Source organism: Magnolia sinica, chromosome 6, assembly GCF_029962835.1.
Source record: "Magnolia sinica isolate HGM2019 chromosome 6, MsV1, whole genome shotgun sequence".
In the NCBI taxonomy this organism is placed as follows: domain Eukaryota; kingdom Viridiplantae; phylum Streptophyta; class Magnoliopsida; order Magnoliales; family Magnoliaceae; genus Magnolia; species Magnolia sinica.
In genome coordinates, this window is record NC_080578.1 from 86,739,492 (window position 1) to 86,765,465 (window position 25,974).

The 25,974-nt window shown below is 38.7% G+C and overlaps 2 long non-coding RNA genes across 3 annotated transcripts; both read left to right on the forward strand.

Annotated features, from left to right (window-relative positions):
• Positions 1 to 766: 766 nt before the first annotated feature.
• On the forward strand, positions 767 to 3,460 carry LOC131250094 (uncharacterized). 2 transcript variants are annotated; one of them, XR_009173056.1, is made up of 4 exons: positions 767 to 1,163; positions 2,055 to 2,110; positions 2,455 to 2,610; positions 3,370 to 3,457. It is a non-coding gene; the product is annotated as an uncharacterized LOC131250094 (long non-coding RNA). The 2 variants fall into 2 exon arrangements; XR_009173055.1 differs by lacking the exon at positions 2,455 to 2,610 and having other exon boundaries at positions 3,370 to 3,460.
• A 199-nt stretch (positions 3,461 to 3,659) lies between these two features.
• LOC131250095 (uncharacterized) lies at positions 3,660 to 6,620 on the forward strand. Its single transcript, XR_009173057.1, has 3 exons — positions 3,660 to 3,672; positions 3,951 to 4,088; positions 6,339 to 6,620. It is a non-coding gene; the product is annotated as an uncharacterized LOC131250095 (long non-coding RNA).
• The last annotated feature ends 19,354 nt before the right edge of the window (positions 6,621 to 25,974 follow it).

Below are 25,974 nucleotides of genomic sequence, written 5' to 3' on the forward strand. Positions count from 1 at the left end.
TTTCAATGATCAAATAAGCCGAATAGAAAGAGTTCAGCATCACAGGGCTGGAGTTACACCACCTTCGTAGTCGAGCTATTCGTATGTTTTCAGCTGTGTAAAATTCTAAATGCTATCGAGAAAACAGAAATGGTTAAAATTAACAAAACAGTTTGAAATAAAATGTCAGTTATAAGAGTGTTTTTTTTTTTTCAGATAACAAGAAAAAGGATAATGATCCAGCTATCCTAGTTGAATAGGGACGTGTGGGCAGTGCAATCACCTCATCTGAACTATCCAGTAAGTCCATCCCACACTTCATGGGCCCCCATGTGAAAATCGCACTGATCATGAAATCCTAGCCATCTTGAATAGCCTATAAAATGGAGAGTCAAGATTGATAAACAATCGTTCCACCCAGATATTTGGGACACTAATGGATTGATTGCTTATAGTTCAAAAGAATTATTTAATTATCATTCTTCATCATCCCATCCATGGCTTGGAAGGAAGTTGTGTACACATTTTTTTAAAGGATGGATTGCATCTCCATGTGGCATGATTCATGTTAACCAATGAAATATTGATTGGGGCTTACGGTCTCTCCAAATCGATTGGATGGACCATTAAAATGTCCCTATACAACTAGGTACAATGTTACTTGTATACTAGAAGATTGCTATGAGAGCAGTGGATCATTTCTCAAGAAGAAGAAAGGAAAAAAGAAAATTAATATGATGGTTGCATGGAATGTTATAATCTGATAAGAAATTTGTGATGCAGGCTCAAGTCTATCAGCAGCCTGGAACCAATATGTGTGTTGCCTTCATTGCCAACAATCATTCTACCTCAGCTATAACTGCAAACTTCAATGGTGGACAATATTATCTCCCCCACATTCCATCAGTATACTCCCTGATTGCAAGACTCAGGTCTTCAGCACAAAAGGTAAATTAGGGGATCCTTTGGTAGGTTTCTAAGCTATTAGGGGAGGAATGGAAGAACCTGTCAGAAGAAAAGCGAGTGCCTTATGAAGAGGTTTTGGCTTGTTGGACATTTTCTTCTCCGCCTCTGCAAGTCTACAAACACTCTTAATTTCTGTTTCTTATGTATTTCAGATTGCCAAGAAGCAGAGGGAAGATTATCTGCAACAAATGGAGCTTGACAAACAGAAGAAGAATGAGGTTAGTTTGCATACAAGCAATCAGATTTCTTATAAGACAGATCTGCAGAAAATGAGAATATATGTTATTTGGAACTAGGAAGCGACAGCTCTTCAAAAAGAAGATGAGGAACAGAGAAAGGTTCAAAAACAGGAAGCCATGTCTTGTTGATTAGCCATCAGCACTTTTTGAAGGATCTTGAGCATTCTTTCTTATAATTCAGTGTTAGGAAATTCATTCACCTACATTTAGCTGAAAGCCTAAAATATATGCCTGTTGTGCAATGTAATAATTTAATTTCTCAGACAACACCATCTTTATTCCGTAGACAAATTTCTTTTCAACAGTGACAACCGTTATTTGATGGTGTTAGGATAATCTAATCAGTGGGATTTTTGGTATATATTCCATCAATAGTGGAGCCTGCAGTCTGGATTTAGGCACAGGTACCACACATGTAGGGTGGATGTCACTGCAATATAGGAAAATGGTGGAAAATGCACATAGCAGTCTAGCCCATCAGCTACCCTTAGCCACAGGACATAATGGCATCCGTGTCTTTTGGTCTATCAATGGAAGGTCATTCTGGTGGTGTATGGATGTTTATCTAGTATTATATGCTTGGATGTTTGCCTCCACTATCAAAATTATTTTCTTTATCAACACTTTAACTATCCTGGCCCATGTTGCTTGCATTTTTTTTTTTAGCTATGTGGACACTTGGAGGACTTTTGTGTGACGTGCAGGTTCTTTTATATTCTGTGCAGTGTGATGTCCTGTTTTCATTTTGTTTGCATTGATGTGGATCCTTTGGGTGTTTATATAGAAAGTAATGAGAGATTCATTTTTGATGAGTTTTGTTGATAATAAAGCTGTGGTTTTTCCAATGGATGCATCTTTTTCATTAAACAGGTCAAGAAAACTGTTTACACTGTGTTGCATGTTGGTGATGTGATTCGATTGGGCCAGTAGGTAAACATTTTTCTCATCATTTATGCATCTTTAGAATTGATTCTTAGTTACCATTGTATTTATTTCATTTTTAATCGCACAGTCGATGTCCACCAATTCAATGGTCAGATAATCAAAATAATCTCTCTTTTTTTTTTCTTTTTTTTTTTATTCTGGTTAATGATACATCTGAACTGGAATATATTATTTGGATAGTTTAATTTGAATTTCTTGTATGGCAGGTATTCAATTTTTAAGAAATTTGAAAGAGCTTGCATACCATGCATCACACTCTGTCAGAGTATTGAAGTTCTTCTCTTGTACAATTTTTACATAGCTCAAAAAAGAAGCAATGATGCAGATCACGACACCATTGTTTTAAGACTCAGAGACTCGAACTAACTCGTCTGTTCCCGAGTTGAGTCGTACATGATGAGTGGGTAGTGACTCATCTCACAATCCAATTCTCATTGATGTGAATATGCTTTGATATGAGATTGAAGCAGGACAGTTGCAGGTACTTAATTTTGTCAATTGTAGTGTGGTACAGGCATAGAAAACCAAAATTTCCTTCAACTCTCCTTTTCATAGGCAAATCTAAAGTGAACCTTCAAACTAGTTTTGTGTTGAATATTCATATTAAACAAAAAGCAAATACAAAACCCAATCAAGACATTGAAGAATCTGTGACTATCTTCCTCAAAGGTATGCATTTGTATCATGCTACAATTTGACCCATTAAACTACAAATTTTCAGTGTAGTAGTTAAATGCTTGTCCATATTACAAGTGGTTTTGCATCTCCAACTTCGCTTGGGTCAATGTGCTCCAATAAACTTATTTGTTGCTGAGGAGTATGATAACATGCAATGCCTGAGGAGGCTGCTAGACATGGGATGTATTAAGTGTCGCCGTAGTAGTTGTTGTGGAGGCTGCTGGTCATAAGATGAGATGGATGTTGCTGTGGAGGGCCACTACATGCCATGGCGCTGTTTCTATTTTTCTCGGTACAGCTGTGATGATTTATAGGTTGCTTATTTTTTGATTGCTTTTAGTCCTTGTCTAAGCTTAGATTCCTTGTAATTGTTTCTTGTTGTGTCGTAGAGTGGTAATAGGTAAGGGCCAACACCTTTTTGTGGCGGTCAACAAAATGGTATTTTTGAAAGACCACTTGCATTTCACTGTTATGTTCATAGATATAGTTTCATCGAAAGCTTTTAATCATCCTCTGATGCTGCAACTGATGCTGGTATTTTTGAAATTCTGATTTTCTGCAGGAGGGATAGCTTCAAATGATGTGTATCAAGATCAGATTCAGCATTTCCTAACAGCAATGTCTTTGCATGTTTACCGATATATATATATATATATATATATATATATATATGTAGGCAAACAGATAGAGTCAGATATACTTCTTGGCTGTTTGAATTTGCTTTAATTGTTGGTTTTTCTTCTATGCATCTCACGTCTCTCAGGATTTTCTGCTGTATATTGAAAGTGTATCTGGAACGTTGGTTATGCGCTGGGTTAACTCACAGTCAGGAAGAATTTTAGGATGGGTTACCATTCAACAGGAGGTAGTTTCTTAAGTTTGTCTAAAACCAAACACATTGCTCAGTGCTTCTTCATTACATTATTAGTAGTTCGTCACAGACAAGGCTTTTATTTGTTAAAGAGTTGATTCATTTGATCACCATTTGCTTCACAGTTGTTACCCTCTTCTACTGCTCTCTTTACAATCATGTGGTTATTGGGTGTCTGTAATTTCAATCATGTGGCTACAATCATCTTGTTCTTCTTCTTTCCTTTCTTTCTTCGTTGATTGTAACCTTGTCATTGTTCTACTGTGGAGCAGGGTGCTATTCATGCGGCTTTTTCGGAGGCCATCAGGCCCAGGTTCCAGCACTCCGGAGCAGCCCTTATGGGAAGAAAGTCCCTTTAAGCAACAGCCTGAAGAAGTAATTTATGCTGTTTCAGGAAGTTCTGCAAGCGGGTAATCACTTTTCCTTTTTTGTTCCAAATGATCGTTAAAAAAGGTGTGACGCTTTTTTATGGGTCATGTGGTTACCGCACAGGATATCACGCCTTCCTATGGCTGAAGCATGGCGTGACCTCTCATCCAAATAGAACACAATGGATGGGTTGAATGTCTGAACCACATTTTAACAGACCCTGTAGATAATCAAGAATAGGTGGGTATCCAATTTCGGCTGTTGTATGTAGTATGGTCCACTTAAGTTATAGATTGACTTGATTTTTAGGCCCGTGGCCCACCATAAAAGGGCACATCTGATTGATGGGGTGGATGTCCAACTAGATTATACTCACAAATTTCTGTTACTACTAAGAATACTATACTCAGAAAGTTGTGTTGGTGTATTTTTTGATTTTTATTTTTTCTGGTTGTATTTATTAAATAGGTATGAGATGAGTTGCACTAGTAGGAGCCTCACCTACTTTGAATTGGGTGTGTATGGATGCTATCGAATTTCGTTGCAATTAAATGTATACTAAAGTGGAAATAAGCAAAAGTACCTGGCAATCATATTCAAGGACTTGGCTTCCAGTTGCAACTATGCCACTTTCAAGTCAGATTGGAAAGGAATATGGTTCCAGTTTGAGGCTTACTTCTTCATTACAATCATTAGGGAACACCATTAGCTTAATTGTAAATACAAACATGATTTTTTTTTTTTTTTTTTTCCTTCTTAAATCTTATTTTCATAAATGCTGTACTTCAATTTTTAAAGACAGTTGGAAACATAGTCTCACGTGTCTTTAGTGTTTGTGGTTGATAGAAACTAAACGTATTCTTAAGGGCCTGTTTGGATAGACAAAATCCATGGGAAAAAAAGCAACTTCCATGATTTGACATTTTTTACGGTTTGGATTGGAAAGAAAACCATGGATTCTACAAAATAATCATTAGCCTTACGCACAGTGGCGGTTCTCTTGCAAAAGTTACAAGGTAAGCGTTACCTAATGAATTTGGTATTGGGTTTTCTGCATTCTAAACAAATACCTCGTAAAAATGGTAGAGATAGTATAGTGTGTGTGAGTGATCCAAGGCTCAATCTCTGGTAGTGTTACCCTTTAAAAAATATCTGTGTATGTATAATTTATGAATATGTTTTTGAGTAGCGCTGAGGGAAACAATAATATGTAATCATTATTTTTTTTTTCATGCACACCTTTGATTCTAGCTATCCAAACATGTCCTAAGAAGCAAATGGTCGGGAAAAAAAATAGATGGTTCATTGGACAATGGCATTAATTACGAGAAGTTGTTCACCATTCAAAAGAAAGAAAAAAGAGTGAAAAGTTGTCATTGCTAATCACACGTATCACAAGTTTTTTTTTTTTTTTTGTTTTGTCAATACACAAGGGCTGGAATACATGTTGATTTTCTTCAGAGCTTCATAGTTTTCTGTTGGAGAGAGCTATTGTGTTTCACATGGGTGCTCAATTCTAATTTCTAGGATGTGGCCAGTCGCATATGCTTTTTTTTTTTTTTTTAAATGAGAAAATTCAGTAAACTTCCGCACAACATGTTTTATTTAAATCACAGGGTTAATTTGCTGCTTTTTCTATGTATTTTCAGTTGCTTGCTGTTGGACCCAACTAACGACTCTATTTCAAATCAAAAGGGAATAGAATCTCAGCATAACATAATCAAAGCTGCGATGCAATGCGCAAAACCATTAGAAGGGCACCATATTGAAGATTATCTAACACTGTATGCAGTTCAGCATGCTAAGCTTGGAGAGTTATTATCTTTGCCATCAAATTCTAAATAGTTAAAGAGTGACAGGGAACATGATAAGGTTGCTTTGGATAACCTCACATATTGTAACCAGTGTAGATTGGAATATGCCTACCTGTGAGCTCCAGAGACGCATGCCGGCTGGATTCTCTGTATCCAAACCCATCCCCGCCCAACCAGATGGTGTTGGACAGACACACAGTGATGTGTGTATCTTATCCCCCATCCACCTGTTTTGTGAGCTCATTAGGGCATAAAAATGAAGCAGAACAAAAGCTGGAGTGGAACACACCATGGGAAATGGTGGTGATTGAACACCCATTACTAACAATTTTCTGAGGCTACAAAAGTTTTGCAATTTATGTAATCGCCATTACTGTTTTAGAATGTTTTGGTGCTTTTGATTACATACTATAGCTTTTTCATCAATGTCTGGCTATGAAAGTTGATACTTTCTTCTCTCTTTTCTTCCCATTTCAGAAGCCTCCCAAGAAGGAAGCTAAGAAAGAAGCAATTGCTCCCAAGGCATCTTCTTCTAGAGGAAATCTAAGGATGGAGCTGAAGATGGTTCAAAGAAGAGAAAACGAAAGAAGAAAAAGGATCCTAATGCACCAAAGAGAGCTATTTCTGCTTTCATGTTCTTCTCACAAGCCGAAAGAGATGCAAGTTGTTTTTGGTATGCCATGCTGGTTTTTGCTTCTTGTTGCCTCTAAAAGTTTTTGGTATGCCAAGTGCTTTTCTATTGTGTAGACTTGCCTTCTGAAATAGGTTGGTTCGTTCAAGGCTTTAGAGAAATGGGTATGCTTAGAAATGGATGTGCGTTGATCAACGCACACGTCCATTTCTAGATATACCCATTTCTCCAAAGCCCTGAACGAACCAACCTATTTGAGAAGGTAAGTCTACACAATAGAAAAAGCAAGAAATATATCATCCAAATTAAATAGATGATATATTATATATTTCATTTTAAATTTTTTTTTAATTTATGAGAATCGCCGATGGTTTTAACCGTCACTCTTAGAACTCCGACGACGGACCTTGTGACAGCTAAAATCCGTGGGGGAAGGTCATCACCGACGGTTTTAACCGTCGGCGTTTCCCTGTGTTCTAGTAATACCAAGATAATAGAATCAACTCATATGCAAACCTTAGAGTAAAAAAACCTAGATCCCTTTCTCTAAACACTAACTCTCTCTAGAAAAAGCTTCCAATACCCTAATCTCGCATTACACTCATTTATATAAAACCCGAGTTTAGAATTAGAAACAAAACTGCGCACTTCGCCAAAATTAAGCAACCTGCTAATAGGACATTCGATAGAATCGACAACCATCGATTGCTTGTCAATAGGATCGAAGTGTCCTTCAATAAAATCAAACATGACCAAAAATAGTAAATCAGGATTTTGGGGAATTACTCAATAGTCTATCAACATACCTAATTTCAGGATAGATTAAAGGCATCCAATTTCAACAAACAATGGGGATGGAATGCCAATAATAGGTTAGTGTCATAGTGCACTAAGGGGTATCTTTCATCAAACCTATTAATTTCATGCCACTGGCTAGGATCAAGTGAAAGAGAAAAATCAATCACATCAAAATACCATGCTGGCAACAAGGTCTGAGCTTAAAAGTTTTAGTAGCAATTTTAACGGTTAAATTTGAAACGTATCAATTATCCTTCAACAAACAAGTATCCATGAAGCAGATGCTAGGACTGTTTAAAAAAACTTATTTTGGTAATGAAAATTTCCATGTTAATTAAATATTTTTTGTAATTTTTTTAATTGCTGTAATAACATTAATCCCAATGAGATTCCAGAAAACAGGCAATTACGACACGATTAAAACTGCCTGATATTCAACTGTTTATACTCTTTATATATATATATATATATATATATATTCCTATGTAGGGCCACACTTGTCCAACTTGTGAATAAAGTGAGCCCTAACGAATTTCTACAAAAAAATCAAGCATATTCAATCGTTACGATGCTCCATACTATAGAAATGAATGTTACATAATCACCACTGCATTCTGTTTCTGGTTTTTTTTTTTCTTTTGGAAAGGGGTATATGATAGGCTGCCCTTGGTATTTTTTTTTTCCCTTTTGGAAAGGGGTATGTGATAGGCTGCCCTTGAGAAAAAAAAATAAAAATCAGCAAGATACCTAAAGCTACTCATTCACGCTTGAAATTGGCCAAACAAATCTTTGAAAGCCATGCCTAATATTATAATCAATCGTCTCGAGGATAAAGACTTTCTTTCTAGCTTCTCCAAAGAGGTATAAAAGAAAGAAAAAATAAATAAATTCAAATCATTCCGATTGCTGAGGCATCTGGAACCAGCAAAGCGGGCACACATGGTTCATCTCCAACCATTGAATTATGCATTCACTATCAAAAATGTGTGAGCATGGCATACATATGACCTCCTTCCCTATAGAGAAATCATTCAGACAAATTGTACACTTGATCTCATCTGACTCTCCTTTATTAAAGGTCCTTCTCTCCAATGCTTCGACTGAAGATTTCGATGCTGGTGCCATTTCTTCTTCTTCATCGTCTTCATCTTCTTCATCTTCTTCATGAGGCACTATCAAAACCCTAAAATATGCAACGATATGTACATTCTTCTTTCCTAATTCATGAGCCTCCTTCACAATGTGACTGATTTTCAAGGTGATTGATTCAACACAGTCTGGACGAAGGTTCATTTGCGAAACCATCTCAGCAACAAGACTTCTAGATGTATCGGCTTGCAAGAAATAACAGAGCCGATTCGAGAACGTCTCCACCCTCCTACGAAATTCCATATCTATGCCTATCACACTGTAGCATTCTTTCAGCCGAATTTCGACTGATAGCATGGGTACTTGAGCTTCAGATGGTATTTCCTCCCTTTTTTCATGGAATCCTACCCAATACAAATGCCTGATCTCATGGTCGAGGAATTCATATTCGTCGGACCATGACTTCTCCCAGTCTTCTTGAACAGCAGACATGGTTGCTGTTGTGTCTTCAACTGAATTCATGAATCTAGAAAAAAGAAAAGAAAGAGAAATTCGATGTTCTAGGCGAGCTGTATTATCGATGGTGTGTTGAGCGTTGTACGCATCCTAATTAGTACCATACCTCTCCAAGGAAATAGAGTCCAGCTACTGACAGGTTGCGTAGCGAGACTCGCAACTGAAGTTACGTCACCTAGTTCTGTGGGTCCCAACATGATGCGTGTTTTGTATCCACACCGTCCATCCATTTGTAGAGATCATTTTAAGTCATGAGCCAAAGAATGAATCAGTTCCAAATCTCGAGTGGACTCCATCAAAGTAAACGGTGGAGAGAGTCATGCCCACCGTTGAAAACTTCTAAGGGCCACAAAAGTTTTCGATCAAGCTGATATTTCTGTTTTCCCTTCTTTAATGTCTATGTTAACTTATGAACAGTTTGGATCTCAAATAAACATCACGGTGGACCTTAGGAAGGTTTCAACGGTGGGCGTCACTCTCCCCACTGTTTTATGTGGTGAGGTCCACTCCAGCTTTGGATCTGACTCATTCTTTTGATCATGCCTTAAAATGATCTCTCCAAATGGATGGACAGTGTGGATACAACACATAAATTATGGTGGGCTCCACATAACTTGATGACGTCACTTCAGGCTACTCAACCTGTCAGTAGCTACTCCGCGGAAGCGGATTGGCTGGTGTACTACACACCAGCTATATATCTGATGTAGGTACGTGTCGTTCGAAGACGAGCGCTGACGCTCCGCGAGCGTACGAACGGTTCAAAGGAGATCAAAGTTACATGGGTCCCAAAGTGATGTATTTACTATATCCACACCGTTCATCCATTTTTCAAGATCATTTTAGAGCATTATCCAGAAATTAAATCATATCCAAAGATTAGATGGACCACACCACAAATAGCAGCGGGATAAAATTTTCACCGTTAAAAAATTCGTAGGGCCCACCAGAACGTTTATTTTCCATCGAATCTGTTCATAAGGTTAAAAAGACCTGGATGAAGAGTAAAAATAAATTTCATATTGATCCAAAACTTCTGTGACCCTAAATGGGTTTCAATGGTAGACCTTCAATCCCCCGCTGCTTTTTGTACTGTGGTCCACTTAATTATTATATCTATCTTATTTTTTGTCTCAATCCTTTAGACTAGCTCGCCAAATGGATGGACGGTTTGGATATAAGACATACCTCATTATTAGATCCACAGAATTTGCTGACGTCAATACACAGCTATACAGCTGATATGGTACACCAGCCAATCCGCTTCATCCGCGTCCCCTAATCATACGAGGAAACGGAAAATATTTGAGAAATTTGCGACGGTGGACCCCACCTTTTATCCAGCTGTTTTTATGAAACACTACAAACTTAGGCCCCGTTTGGTAAATCTGAAGTCTAAAGCCTGAAATCTGAAGCTAAATCTGGAATTTGAAGCCTGAATCTGAAATCTGAAATCAAAAAACTTGTTTGATAATTATAACTAAAGTCTGAAAATTAAGTACTGAATTTGAAATAATCTTTTTGTTACCAAACATTTGAAATGTCCTGTTTGGAAATGTTTTACATTATAAAAAATTTATTTTTTTATTAAATGAAAATAAAATTATTCTATTTAATTCAAATAAACTATAAAATACTTAATAGAAAATCAAGAAAATCAAGTCAATCTTCAAGCATAGAAATATTGTAATACCTGTCGAGGAGAAATACTTATAATCTTCTATAAAGAAGCTATCGGCAATGGAGAAGTGAATGAGGAGCCTGTTGTGTTGATGGAGAAGTGAATGAGAAGCCTGTTTGGTACTACACCTGATGCAGATTTCCCGCCAACTTTGATCTCCTTTAAACAGTTCGTACAACTTAGAGCATTTTAATGGATTTTATTAGTGAATATGATACTTGGAACCATGCAATTTCATGAAGCTTACTTGGATAGGGCCTTGTATAAGCTCACTAGATGTGGAGGGGATGTAGCCTGAAATCCATATAGAAACTCATAGAAAACCACCATAAAATGTAGATGATACTCTAGTAAGTTTCATGGTTTAGATCTTTTGCATGCTTCCACAATCCTATTTTGGAATAATGGGGACCATATATTCAAAATCTCACCATTTGGTCATATCACAGTCCACATGTAACAATCGGACGAGCCTCATGTTTGGCTGTTAGTGGAATGCATATAAGATAGGATAAATATAATTGTTAGGTGGATCAGCTGTCTAGGCTTTTATTCGTGGAGAAAAACAGGATTTTGGTACCAATGGGAGTCTACCAATTTCACACCTACCTGAATTGGTGCCAATGGGAGTCTACCAATGGTACCAGAATCCTGTTTTTTCCCTTCATCTGGCCTGTATGACCTAATAAAAATCCTGGCTATTCAAAAAACAGGATTCTGTCCAATGGGAAAAAACAAAGATCAGCTTGATCCAAAACTTTTATGGCCCCCAAAAGGTTTTTAATGGTCGACGATCATTCAACATTGTTTCTTGTAATGTGGCCCACTTGAAATTTTCATATACCTAATTTTTTGTCCCATACCATGAAATGATCTGAAAAAATAGATGGATGGCATGGAAGAAACACATACATCATGGTAGGGCCCACAGAGCACCGATCACCAGCCATTGGCTGGTGGCTGTAGGAGTAGCTAATCCGTTCCCGTCTTCTGTCCAGGACAAGGGACGCGAAAGTTCTTGCACTGGAAAACTGGGTGGGGCCCAACGTGATATTTTTAAGAAATCCACCCCGTACATTCGTTTTCTGAGCTCATTTTAGACTTGAGACTAAAAATGAGAAGGATCCAAGACTCAAGTGGGGCGCACTAGAATAAAAGGTGGGTAGGAAAATTCCTACCGTTAAAAACTTTCTAGGGTAGAAAGTGATGTTTACATGACATCCATACCGTTAATAACATCATTCCTACTTGGATGAACTGAAAACACAAATATTAGCCAGATTCAAAACTTCGGTGGGCCCACGAATATTTCAACTGTGTACATTCAATACTCACATTTTAGGTCCACTTGAGTATTAATTACGGCTCATTTTTGGCCTGTTATCCTAAAAATATCTCGGAAAACGGATGGCCGGGGTGGATTTCTCAAAAACATCACGTTGGGCCCCACCCAGGTTTCCAGCACAGGAACCTTATGCGAAAGGCTTTCGCAGGAAATCCGTGTCCAGCGCGGAGTTGTACGAGGACGCGGATTGCGTACTGCCCCTGCCCGTCCCTACCTCCGAACGGGTAGTTCTGTGGGTGGGCCCACCGTGATGTATTGTACATCCAAACCGTTGATCCTTTTTCTCATATTATTTTAAGGCATGAACATAAAAATGATGCAGATCCAACGCTCAAGTTGACCACACCAAAAATAGTAGTAGGACCATGATTTTCACCGTTAAAAAAATTCATGTATCCATCTATCGTTGAAACCTTTCTAAGGGCCACTGTGATGTTTTTTTTTACCATCCAACCTATTCATTAAGTCATGTATACATGGATGAAGTGAAAACACAAATATCAGCTTGATTTGAAACTTCTCCAGCTCTCAAGAAGTTTTTAAAGGTGGACGTTTAATCCCCACCTTATGGTCCAATTAATCATTGGACCTGTTTCTTTTATTGGATCACACCTTAAATTATTTGAAAAAGTTGATGGACGGTGTGGATCAAACACATAAATCATGGTGGGGCATAAAGAAGTTTCACAGATTAAAGGTTGATTTTGTATTGCGCAAACAATTTAAAAGAAAAAATTTCCATAGTAACTTGACAAGGGGTACTTTTGGAAGCAAAAATTTTTTGTTTAATGAAAAATCACGAAGCGCATTCCGCGTTCACCATTAAACGAGAGTCCTATCACGGAAAGAATTCAGTGAAAAACCACTTAGTGCTTTCCGTCTTCCGTGTTAATAATGCATTAACAAACACCACTAAACACGAAAAATTTTCCCCATTCCGTGTTAAGTGCAAAAATTCAGCGTTAACAAACATGGCCTTAGTCTTGAAACTTAGACCTGCACGTGCGGAGACCGAATTTTAGGATGAAAATACCCCTCCTTTTTCCATGCTCTTTTCATTGCATTGCTTTCAGCGTTGCTTTCACTCCCCTTAACGAAAAAACAGGTGCTTCCAGCCTTACACTCTCTTGGAATGAAGAACTGAAGTACGAAGGGTTTTCTTCTCATTTTCGTGACTGAAATCTCTGTGAAGCATCTAGATATCTATCTAGATATCATTATTCTACAGTTGCCATTTTTCATCTTCGCTAGGGTTACATGAAATCCCACGAACTGGTTGTATCTCCTTGAAAAGGTTCAAAATATTCCTTTACTCCAAAGCACATCTCTTCAACCTGCATTTGATCGGTACTGCGGCAGTCGGAGGTAAAGATCTTGAAAAAAAATGCTACACTCATACAATGGCATTGCATGCGAAGTTCGGTCAATTTCATGTGTTAGGCTTAGTCAATTTCATGCGTTAGGCTTAGTTAATTTTATGCGTTGATCGATGGAATCCATGTCAAACTCGCTCAATTCAATTTGAAGCTCACTCAATTCCATGTTAGGGCTCACTTGATCTCATGCTAGGCTCTCAATTCTATGTGTAGAATTCCATGTTTACCCTGCTCAATTTCATGCTAGGATTGCGTAATTTAATGTTTGCCTAGCTTAATATCATGGTAGATAAGGTCAATTTAATGTTTGCCTCGATAAATATCATGCTAGGATTGCTCAATTTAATGTTTGCCCAACTTTATTTCATGGTAGATAAGGTCAATTTAATGTTTGCCTTGATAAATTTCACGCTAGGATCGCTCAATTTAATGTTTGCCCAGCTTAATTTCATGGTAGATAAGGTCAATTTAATGTTTGCCTCGATAAACTTCGTGCTATGATTACTCAATTTAATGTTTGCCTGGCTCAATATTATCCTATGCTCGCTCAATTTACAGTTTGCCCATTTAATATCCATGCAATGCTCACTCAATTTAATGTTTGCCCGGCTCAATATTATGCTATGCTCTCTCGATTTAATGTTTTCTTGCATAGCTGAATTTATAGTTTGTCCCGCTCAATTTTCAGTTTACACCATTCAATTTCATGCTTGCCGTGCTAATGTTTCAGATTTTCCCGCTGAATTTTGCAGTTTGTCCCGCTCAATTTCATGTTTGCCTCGCTCAATTTTCATGTTTGGCCAGCTCAATTTTCATGTTTGCCCCGCTGAATTTCATGTTTGCCCTGTTGAATTTCATGTTTCCCTGCTCAATTTCAGGTTTCACCTGCTCAATTTCTAGTTTGCCCTGCTGAATATTATTTTTTCCCCGCTTAATTTCATGTTTGCCCCGTTGAATTTCTAGTTTGTCCCGCTGAATTTCATGTTTGCCTCGCTGATTTTCTAGTTTGCCACGCTGAGTTTGATATTTTCCTACTAAATTTCATATTTGCCCCGCTCAATTTCCAGTTTGACCCGCTAATTTTCTTGTTTGCCCCGCTGAATTTCATGTTTGCCCCGCTCAATCTTCAGTTCGCCCTACTGAATTTCATGTCTGCCCTGCTGAATTTCATGTTACCCCCACTAAATTTCATATTTGCCCTGCTCAATTTTCAGTTTGCCCCACTGACTTTGTTGTTTGCCCTGCTCAAATTGATGATTTGCCCCGCTGTTTTTCATGTTTGCCCCGCTGAATTTCATGTTACTCCCGCTGAATTTCTTATTTGCCCTGCTGAATTTCTATTTTTCCCCGCTTAATTTTCAGGTTGCCCTGCTAAGTTTCATGTGTGCCCCGCTCAAACTGATAATGCTTCCCTCTCTCAATGGCATGATAGATAGCGTCACAAAATTAAACAAGCACCACTTGAAACTATTCGTTAATGACGAAGGCTTAATCTGTATAAGATTTGGTTGTTTTTTTTGAAATATAAACGCGTAGCTTACTATTCATTTCCATAAGCTCTTTATCATCCCCATCTATAATAGAAACTGAGTTGTTGGTCCTTCATTATTTAATTGAGTTTTGTCATATGGCAAGGTTTCATTAATTTACGATTCACTGATAATGTGTCATTGTATTGGTTTTCAGATAATGGCTGCAAGAATCATGTGCTCTTTTGGTGGGGAGTTAGAATTTAAAAACAAGCGATACTCGTACATGGGTGGAACATCAAAACAAATGACGCTATGTCTCGAGACTACGTACGAGGAGCTTCGATCTAGAATTTACAAGATAATTAAAAGTAGACCAGAAGATTGTGATATTAGGATGAAAGTATTGAATTCTTGCACTAATGAATCAATGCCTCCAATCGAAATTGAAGACGACGATGACGTCAAAGAGTTCTTGTCTTAATAGTTTGAGCATTCGAAAAAATTCATCCCGTTAGTCATCGAAACAATGCAACACATCAATACCACAATATTTGTGGACAGTGTGGCTGAGGAGTATGGCATGGAATTCAAATACAATTCTTCTCCATTACAAGTGGTAGTAAGCAATGATCAATTGCCCGAGCCACCGCAAACATCAAACGTCGTGACTAGCCAAGTCAGTGGTGCACTTGACATTAACAGTAATTATGAATACAAGATACTGCCGTTAGCATCAATAGCAGATCTGCCATCATCATCCACCATCCCATCTGTGCGTGTAAGCGACATTCCGCTTCGAGACCTTCCCAAAACATCAAATCTCATGACTCGTCAAGTTCTCGCGCCGTTTGACGATGATGCACTCACCAATGCAAAAATGCTGAAATATATTGATTTGTTATGTGAACCGATCGATATATCTGTTGGAAAAATGTTTAAAGACAAGAGTCGGTGCTAGTATGTGTTGAGCCAATTTGCAATTCGGAACAATTTCCAGTATAGAGTAATATACTCAAATTCTAGGAGATTTACCATGATTTGCTTCGAAGATGCATGCGAATGGAGGGTTCATGCATCTCGGGTGAATGATATGGGTATATTCAAAATACGGACTTATACATCAAAATACACGTGCGACATGGCATGGATGAAGAGCGATCACCGGTAAGCCAGTAGTAAGCTAGTGTGTGATTTGGTTATTAGCTACATTGAACAACGCCTAAGGTTGAGGCCACGTGATATTATCTTTGCCATGCAAGAGAAATATAATATTCGTATCAGTTATTGGAAGGCATGGAAAGCTAGGGAGCTTGCAATTAATCACGTGATGGGGTCTTACGAAGACTCCTATAATCAACTCCCTTTGTATTTGCATGAGTTGAGGAGGGCCAACCCAGGGACTGTTACTGCCGTGCTTGTTAACCAACAGACTTGCAGGTTCGAGAGATGTTTTGTGGCTCTTAGACAATGCATTTGAAGTTTTAAGAAATCATTGCGGAGGGTATTGGCCATTGACGAGACACACTTAAAGGGAAAATACAAGGGTGTTCTATTCATCGCCACGATTTTAGATGGAGACAATCATATATTTCCAGTTGTGTTTGGCAACAGGAAATCAGAGAACAGCAGTAGTTGGAATTGGTTCCTTACCTACCTTAACGATGTGTTAGGGTCTGTGGAGGGTCTTGTCATTATATCCGACCGATATAAAGGTCTAATGAAAGAGGTTCCCGAAGTCTTCCCACGTGTAATCCATGAGTATTGCGCGTACCACATCTACAGAAACTTGGTGGACACTTTAAGGACAAGTCGTTGGAGATGTATTACTGGAGGGCTGTGAAGACTTGTTGGAGGGCCGAATTTGAAGAAATAATGCATGATATTGAAATGGCCAATCCCCCAGTACATGCATGGCTGACAGAAATTGGGTACGAGAGAAGGCCATCTTCGCACTTTCCAGGTAGAAGATTCAACTTGGTCACGACAAACATATCTGAGTGCGTTAATGCCCTTTTCAAAGAAGCACGTGAATACCCCGTTACGAAATTGATAGAGGTTGTAATATTGAAGATACAAGAATTATTTTACAAGAGATGAGAATCTGCGGCATCATTTGTAGGTCCATTGACACCATGGGCGGAGAAACAATTAAAGGATATTGTGCAGAAGGCGCGAGATGTTCGCTGCCATGCTATTTCTCGAGATGAATACTATGTTGTTGGAGATTATAACGATACTGTAAAGCTTAGTGAGTTTTCATGTACATGTCGTGAGTTTGGCATGAAGGAGTACCCTTGTATGCATGTCTTGTCAGCCTGCATAAACTACAATCTTCCTCACTACTCATACTGCTCCCCATTCTACACGGCGCATAATTATCTCGCCACGTATAGCAAATCGATGTATCCAGTATGCGACAATAGCGAGTGGAAAATTTCAATGGGGATGAGGGAGTATTGTGCTCAGATTAAACCCCCAAGACAGAGGAGGTCAGCTGGAAGACCTAAAAAGCTTAGAATTTCATCGCGTGGAGAGGAATCGAAAACAGTAAAGTGTGTGCGATGCAAACAAACCGGGCATAATCGCCGGTCGTGCAAGTTTCTAATACCTGGTGTATAGCATATCGTGTAATTTATGTACTTTAGATGATACATAGTTTGTAATTATGCTACATATTCAATTTATGATTAATTTCTAACAACCTGCGTACCAACGAGGTGAAAAATAAGTGAAAAAGCATATAAAAGAATAAACCATTATAAATACCTCTCTTTTGACAAATTCAACAAAAGCACTATCTTTGATGTATTATAAAAAGAACATGAGCTTAGCACAATAGCCCATAACGACGTGTTCTTGTCTTGGGTCCCATCATGTTCTGATTTTTTGTTTCGTATCCAAAATTCTAAGATTTTCAAGGTCCCATCATGTTTGGAGTTTTAAAATAACCCCCAGTTCAAAGATTTTTCAATGACAGAACTACAAAACTGTCTAATCAAATCATAAAATAAAAACTTGGAAAACCTCTATCAATCAGGTATCATCAACATGTCATATCGCTCAATCTGGGAGCGAGATTGTCGTGGTGTAATGCACACCATTGAGCACCATCAACATTTGAAAGGTAAATGAAATTGAGAACATGCAATATAACATGAAGTGCATAAATAAATTTCATCATAACACCACATACTGTAAGCAAAATAAGTACCCCAAGTTTGGGTACTAAAATCAATGTCCCCTGCATCAGTCAAAGTAAAATTCATGCCATTATCTAAAGAAACAGTTAGAAAATAATATCCGATAGGCTTGGCATCCCAAAAAGATAATTGATGCACAAGCCAACAGACATGACTAAATCCAGTCTACCTGGACGGACCACCATCCGGTGGAGCGACATCATCACGCCGGCAGGTGATTGTGGCAATAAGGGTGTCATTTGTCCTACTCGACCATGTGACTAACAATGTATGCCCTGCGGTTACGGTATGGCATCCTTCGACTGATATGACCATATGAGGGTCATGGCACCTCACGCTGCTCTCCCTCTGTAAGATAGTCGGTGTCGGCTGCCTTTGTCTCAGCCGCATCCGTCTCTGTAGCCTTTGTCTCCGCTGCGTTTGCTTGTCTCTCCCATAAAATCTTCACTACGCCTTACTGATGTTGATGCCCCTTTCATCCCCAGTTTCATGTGCATGATGTTGTTTTGTGTAAACATTTTCATAGGTCTTGGTCAGTCAGTGGTAGGCATGAGGCCAACATGATGGGAGAGTAAACATAATAGGTGTGGGAATGGAATGATCGTGTTTCTCGTGGTCGCTATGCAGTCGGCAATTAATCGAGTAATGATGGTGGGAAGACACAGAGGAATACCATGACAGATGTTGTATAGAATATCTAACATATATGAAGTAATGTCAGACTTATTCAAGTCCCTCGGATAAACATTCAAGAAGAAGATACTGTGTAGCACCTTGTACTTGTCTTCCAGGTTCGTTGCTCTCAGTGCATTACCATGATGCCACTCCACATTCTGTCTGTTACAAAAATACTTGGTCATTTCTATCCGTACATCTGGGTCATCAATGTCGTGATCAGTCAAGCCTCGATTTGTGGCTGGAATCCCTAATAGCTGTGCAACTACCCCAGGATTAATGGTGGTGGAGGTCTCTCCAATGGTCACCTGAAATGAAGCAGGGTGCATTACCGACGAGTGACAGTATGAAAGAAATATGATCATTTGCTCATTTCTAACTGTCCCTCCAAAATCTAAGAGGTTACTCCACCCAACTTTCTCCAAAATTTGTGGAATCCCAAATTGCTGGATGCATGCTCGATCGACCTTTTTCTCATATACTATTTTTTGGACGCGATATTTGTCGTACATGTTCGCAGGAGGAGGAGGAACCTGTGGGATCAATTGTTCGGATTGGATTGGTGGAGCGGGATCCTGAATGGGAGTACTCCTTTGAGTATGAGCTCGCCTAGCCGGCGATTCAGTCGAGGAAGTCCGTTCCTCTGCCCGTTCCGATCTATGTCTTGATCGGAGTTTTGTACGATCTCCCCTGGATGACTCTCCAACCATAGTCTTTTTTCCTTTATCCTTAGGCATTATGACTATTGAGATGATAGTGCTTGTTTCAAACAAAGGAAATGATAAAATAAACTCGAAATTCAAGATATCTAGCCAATTCATTATTTATCATTGAACAGTGAACTGATGTATCTATATAAATCATCTAACGATTGAGTGAATAACTCCGCATGGGCAAGGTAGCACAAGTTGTGGTACCATACCATACTTCTTAAGAGTCATGCATGTTAGAGTAGTCTTCCTGTACCATGACATTTCAGGGAAAGTCGTACTTGGTGAGAAAATGCTTGTTAGACTTTTCCATGTTATCTTGAAATGTTTGACACGGGTGCGACACCAATAGAATAGTCCAATGTGCTCAACCTGTATGAAGCAAGACACATGCTTCATTGTTCTAGACTTTGGATCTGACGGGTCCCACTGTGGATGGAATATGCTAAAAAAGCCAAAAGATTCGATGGCTATCCTCCAATATGGAAGATTAATATGGCAGCTCCATCCACGGCAGGTCCCAATCAAACCATGATCTAGATCGACAGAACCATGGGCCACACTTGGACAGACTATGCCCGACAGGACCCTGTAACTCACCTGTGTTAACTGAGCATACATTATTAAAATCCATCATCATCTATACATATTCCAAGTGGAAGTAAAATTAGATTTGAAACTAGCCAAACAGAACAAAAAGGATCAGGTAAGCCACACTCGCAGTTTAAACACATTGTTTGCATTTAAGATACCCTTGGCGATGTGGTTACATCATAGCTGAATATTGAAAGTAATTTTTCCTTTATGATGATCCAAACTTTATGGGGCACGGAAAATCCTTCAAGTGGTATCCAAACCATGGAAAAATGAAAGGAACATTTACTTCAACATCTCTATTTTTCCTAACAGTGTGTAGGATCATTGTTAAGCTCATTTCTAACAAGGTGTATGATCATTTACTTCAACATCTCTATTTTCCGTTTTCAACTTAAAAAAAGAAGTTAAAATTCGGTTAACAGTTTGAAAAATAGAAGAAAGGAAGGTGAAAAGGGGTTTCCATCATCGACAAACTCAGCATTTCATATTCATTGCAATGAAAACAAACTCACCGAGATCGTCTTAGAAGAAATCCTTCAAAGAATAAGCTTGCTAATGTGGAGAAATCTATTGGAGATGAAGTGGAGAGATCGTTTTAGAAGGAGTGTAAAGAAAAGGGTAATGGAGTGTAATAAAGGACAGTTGGTGAAAGCAATTAATGCAGGATTGGAAGGTATTTTTGAAAACTGAGAACTGTTGATAATATCTATAGTTCATCGATATATCGACAAGTGACATTTCGATCGACAAATGGGTGATATATCGAGTCCTCATGGAAAATACAAACACCATTGCTAGACAGTTTGAAGGTGTCATCGATTTTATCTACAAATTTTCGATATATCGATGTGTGATCAACGATATTATCGACAAGTAGTAGATATATCGATAATATAGGAATTTGAACGGTCAATTTGCTAGACAGTTAAAATCTATAATTGATATTATCGACAAAGAGTCGATATATCGAGACATATGGTGTTGATAGTATCGACATAGCGTCGATATACTTCGATATGACTTATCAAATTTTCATATGTGACATTATTCATAAGTCATAGATATTATCGATGATATCTAGATAATATCGATAACTTACGTCAATAATATCAACGATATGTCGATAAAATCGACTACATTTCTGATTGTTTTATACGTAGATATCATCGACATGTCGTCAATGTATCCATCGTCATCGTCGATATTATTTAGAACTTCTCAATATATCGAGTAAATATGAATTTTTTGGTGTTTGGTTGCTGGACACTTACAGCCATAATTCGATATTATCTACAACATGTCGATATATCGATATATCGAGAATAAATTTCTATTATCTTTGATGATCGATATTATCTATACTGTGTCGATTTATCAACAATATATTGAAACTGAGGTTTGCTCACTGGACAAATTGCAGCTGTACTTGATATAATCAAGAGATTAACAATTTATCAATGCCTGAACATCGATAATATCTAAATTGTCTCGATATATCGATATTATATGAAAAATGCAGCAAAGCTTGCTGGACAATTGTCATCCAAATTCAATATTATCGACATATTGTCGATATTATTGATGACGTACCTCGATATTATCAATGATATGTCGATAATATCGACGTTTGCATCTTTTTTTTTGTTTTTTGTTTTTTTTTTTGGGTTAGCTTGTTGGTACACACTCATGTCACTACACACCCTCCATGTTAGCCAGCCCCACTAGGGATCGATACAAGATGAGTAAATTCCATCCTTGTTAGGAGTATTTGAAATTTTATTAGGGTGACAAGTTGGGGTTCTCTGTCTTCGAATTGGTTGTGTGAATAATAGTATAGTACCTTGTTTGCTTTTAGTGCTTGTATGTAATGGTTATTTGTAATTTGCAAATGTGATGTGAAGAGTTGATCCAAATTACTTGTCTTCCTTTTTTTAGCAACCAGCCAAGGAAAACGTACCTAAATAAGACTTTAATTTCATTACTAAACTATGGAGGTGTCCCAAAAGAATACTTTATGGATCTTCTGAGGAATGCTTTGAATGATGCTCGAAATGTTTGTTCCAATAAGCACATTGCATTGTGAGGTATGTTTTCTACTTAAGACTTATTAGATGTTGAAAGCGAGTTTAAATGCACATGCAACTGCCATAAATTTCTATCACCATAGATTTCTTAAAATTTTAGAACTTCTGTAGAAAACTAATGTAGTTTTTCCATATTGCTCCAACATGTTGTCATCCACTTGTTCCAGGTGAATAACCTAAAAAAGTGTTCTTTAGGCAATTTGTTCTTTAAAAAAATATTTGTTTTATGCTTTATTTCTCACTAAAATACAGACAGAATGGGCAAATCTCAGGAAATATATTAGTATACAAAGCTCCTGGACTACACTTTGGAGATATCCATGTTGTCACTGCGATTTACATCGGGGATTTGGAGAATGTTGTTGGAAATTCTTAATATGCTATTTTCTTTCCAACCAAAGGGCCGTAATTATTGGCAGATGAGATGACGAATAGTGATTTTGATGGGGACATGTACTGGGTGTCAAGAAATCCAAGGGTTCGTAACCATTCCTTATTAGTTTATTAAGTAACATATCTAGCTTTTTTAGAAATGCTACATGATTTTCCTTTATTTTGATATTGATTACATACTGCTGTTGCTTTAGCTGTTGCATTACTTCCAAGCAAGCAAACCATGGGAATAGGTTTATTCGAAGAGTAAAGTGCAGCAATGCAAGCCATCGGGGCAAACTAGAAATTGAGCGGGGGCAAACCAGGAATTGAGCGGGGCAAAGTGGAAATTGAGCGGGGCAAACTTGAAATTGAGCGGGGCAAACATCACTTATGCAACATAATTAATGAATGATGTATGTTGACTGTATTAGCACATAAACACGGGATAGATTAAGCCAAAACGCAGATATGATTCAGGGGTAAGTGAATAAAGCAAGCGGAAGACTTATAGTAAAATATGTGTACAAGTGTAAGTCCCTGAATTACATATACAACCAGATCGTGTAAAAGTGTTATTTATCAAAATTTATAAGTACAAGTTACATCATTTCAGTTCCCAAAAATAGTAATCCCATAGATCCCGCGCAATAGGATCGAGGCTCGCTAGAACCCGTCTCAAAACCGCATATAGGAGAAGGCGGCCTCGTCGTCATCCGGCTCCGCTCTGCCTCGACGTCACATCCACATCTCGCAACATCGGGGCCTAAGGCAGTCCGGTGGGTGTGAAACACCGCCCCGAAACGTGGGAGTGAGTGATCAACTCGGTGGAACAATAAGGCCTTTGGTTAACATGCTATCGATTCAATCAAACAAGAATGATAAAGCAGACAATTAAATAAATACTAAGAACACTTGTTAATGCAAGTATGAATGCAATATGATGCGTGCCCTCACGCGTACACCCTCCGCGTCTTCATCTTACGTTACGCATGACATCGCCTCAAAGTGCGCCACATCTACAAAGCACATGCAAATGCGGTGCATGGATATGATTACCAAGTTGTTATTAGTCCAATTCATACACAGATTGGGAAGCTAAGATACCTTCCTCATATCATCATCCAAACAGTGATCCATACTAGGGTCGTCAATCCTAGACATCTCATACGATCATATAGTTGAGGTCGTAGCAAAGGGCTCGCACCAATCAATGCACGCCTTTCATGCCCTTACTACCACAGATCGGCTCGTCACCTCCTTGTGGTATCCAGGTATGCTCGAGGTCACTACAAAGGGCTCGTCACCAATCAATGTAGGCCGACAGCACGAATATAGTGTCCCATACCACCATAATCGGCTCACGAGTTTAGTTGCTCACCGGTCACTACGGGAGGCTCGTCACCCCAGCGTAGGCCGACACTCGACCACGGTGTCCCATACCACCATGTCCGGCTCATGAGTCTTAGCGGATCGGTACCATGGTTATTAGGATTTCACTGGTAAGTTCGGTACCCTAGATTCAAGCAGAGTGGCGTCCATACATGGTTAACATACACTGGACAATCGGGTTAGTTGACGAACTCGACTAGCACGAGCGCACGTTGAATTGAACGACATAGAGTGCGCAAACACTCCGCGTGGCCAAACCACTGCCGCCAACTCTAATACGACTCGGGTTCGTCTAATGCGTCTCACGTGGCGAAAGCAATCTCAACCACGACCAAAGGGTCAATTACCGATTTCCTGGACTAAGGCATAGTCCCAAACATCCTACACTACTACAGATATTCATATGGAATGTAAAACAGTAATGGAACAATAACTCAAATCATGTTACATACACATCGAATAATATCAACTTAACATAAATGTATGCATAGGTGTTGCTTGAATTTAAATAACTTGGAATGTAAATGCATAAGGAAATCATGCGCATCCATAGGAGTATTGAGAATCAGTTCTCAACGCCCACACTTAGTGTAATCAATTACACTTAGGTCATTCATGCATTTCTACAAACACTTAGCATACAAGGAATAACATACATGACGTATGTTGGAATACATGCACTTAGACAATTCCCTTTACCAAGGAGTTGTCATACATGCATCTAGCATACATACATGACCAATAATCATGGCAAGCACAAGTGCGTATTTTATACGTATACGGTACTTTATAAATACACATAGAATACACAAATCTCAATATAGCACATGCATATCAGGAAAGCAATGCAAACATAACATTTGACATGTGAAATCTCATCCATAACAAGAATAAATCACTAAGCTGGGATTGAAAGCCTTGAAAACCATAACCTATACACTTAAAGTCCGCACCTTAAGCAAAGAAAGAACCGCCGAACTGATTTAGACGAGTTGTCTTCGTCAACGGCGCAAGAATACCCTAAAATAAGGATAGAAATGAGATACAACAACACCAAGTCTAATCTAAGCTCTAACACAGGTTAGGGTTAGGTTAACTTACCCCAAAAGAACTCAGAATCGTCAGAGGAACGATTCAAAGTGAAGATTCAAAGGTGAAGAAGAACAAGGAAGAATCAAGATGATTCACCAACCAATCTCTCTCACTAACTCTCTCTTTTCCACTCTCTCCAAGCTAGGGTTAGAGAAAATTCGTATGGAAATGAGAGCTAGGGTTTAAGGACTATATATAGGCCTTAAAATGATGGAAATAACCCTAGAGGGTCAAGGTATACTTAGGTAATAACCAAAGTACGCCTTTCTCGATCCAACGAAGCACTTCGGTGGGCCTATAACCACGAAAGGTCGGACTTAAGCTCACCGACCATGGATCTAGGTCAGCCTGAGTTTTCATCGATCGGCTCTTCAGATCAGTAGTGGCGGACCACACTCAATTCAACGGTCACGGAAACTCGATCGTGTCCACAAGCACTAGGATATGCCTGGGCCAACCATCCCGATCGAGGGTGAAATTGGGTCGAGAATCCAACGGTCGATAGCTTAAATTCGTCGCGCAAGCGACACGACTCAGATTTCATAAAAAGCTTATTAAATTCCAACCGTTCTCACACTCTTCACTCCGAACTCAATCAAATCGACCCAGAACATCAGATCGACTTGATTTTCGAGGTGAAGACCAAGCCCAACTCAGTGACCGCAACAGCCTAAGATCATCGCCATCGGACTTTCGACGCGCGGTCTAGGTCCGATCCAGATCTTCCAAAAATTCCCCAGAACAACTGGATTTAGCGATGGATCCCAGATTTCAGAGTAACGTAGCGCTCACTAATCTACACGTTTAGAGCCATGCAGATACAATTTAAAGTGATTGATGCGAATTTCACAAGCAATCAAGTAGAGCGCTAATTACCCCAAAAACAACTACTTAAGGAAAGATTAGCACAAAATTCCAAGGTCGTTACAATCTACCCCCCTTAAAGAAAATTTCGTCCTCGAAATTCATACCTTCGTATAATCCTCAAGGATCAGAGGGTAGGTCTTCCTGACCTCAGCTTCAGATTCCCAAGTAGCCTCTTCTACGCCATGATGCGACCATAACACCTTCACGAGAGGGATA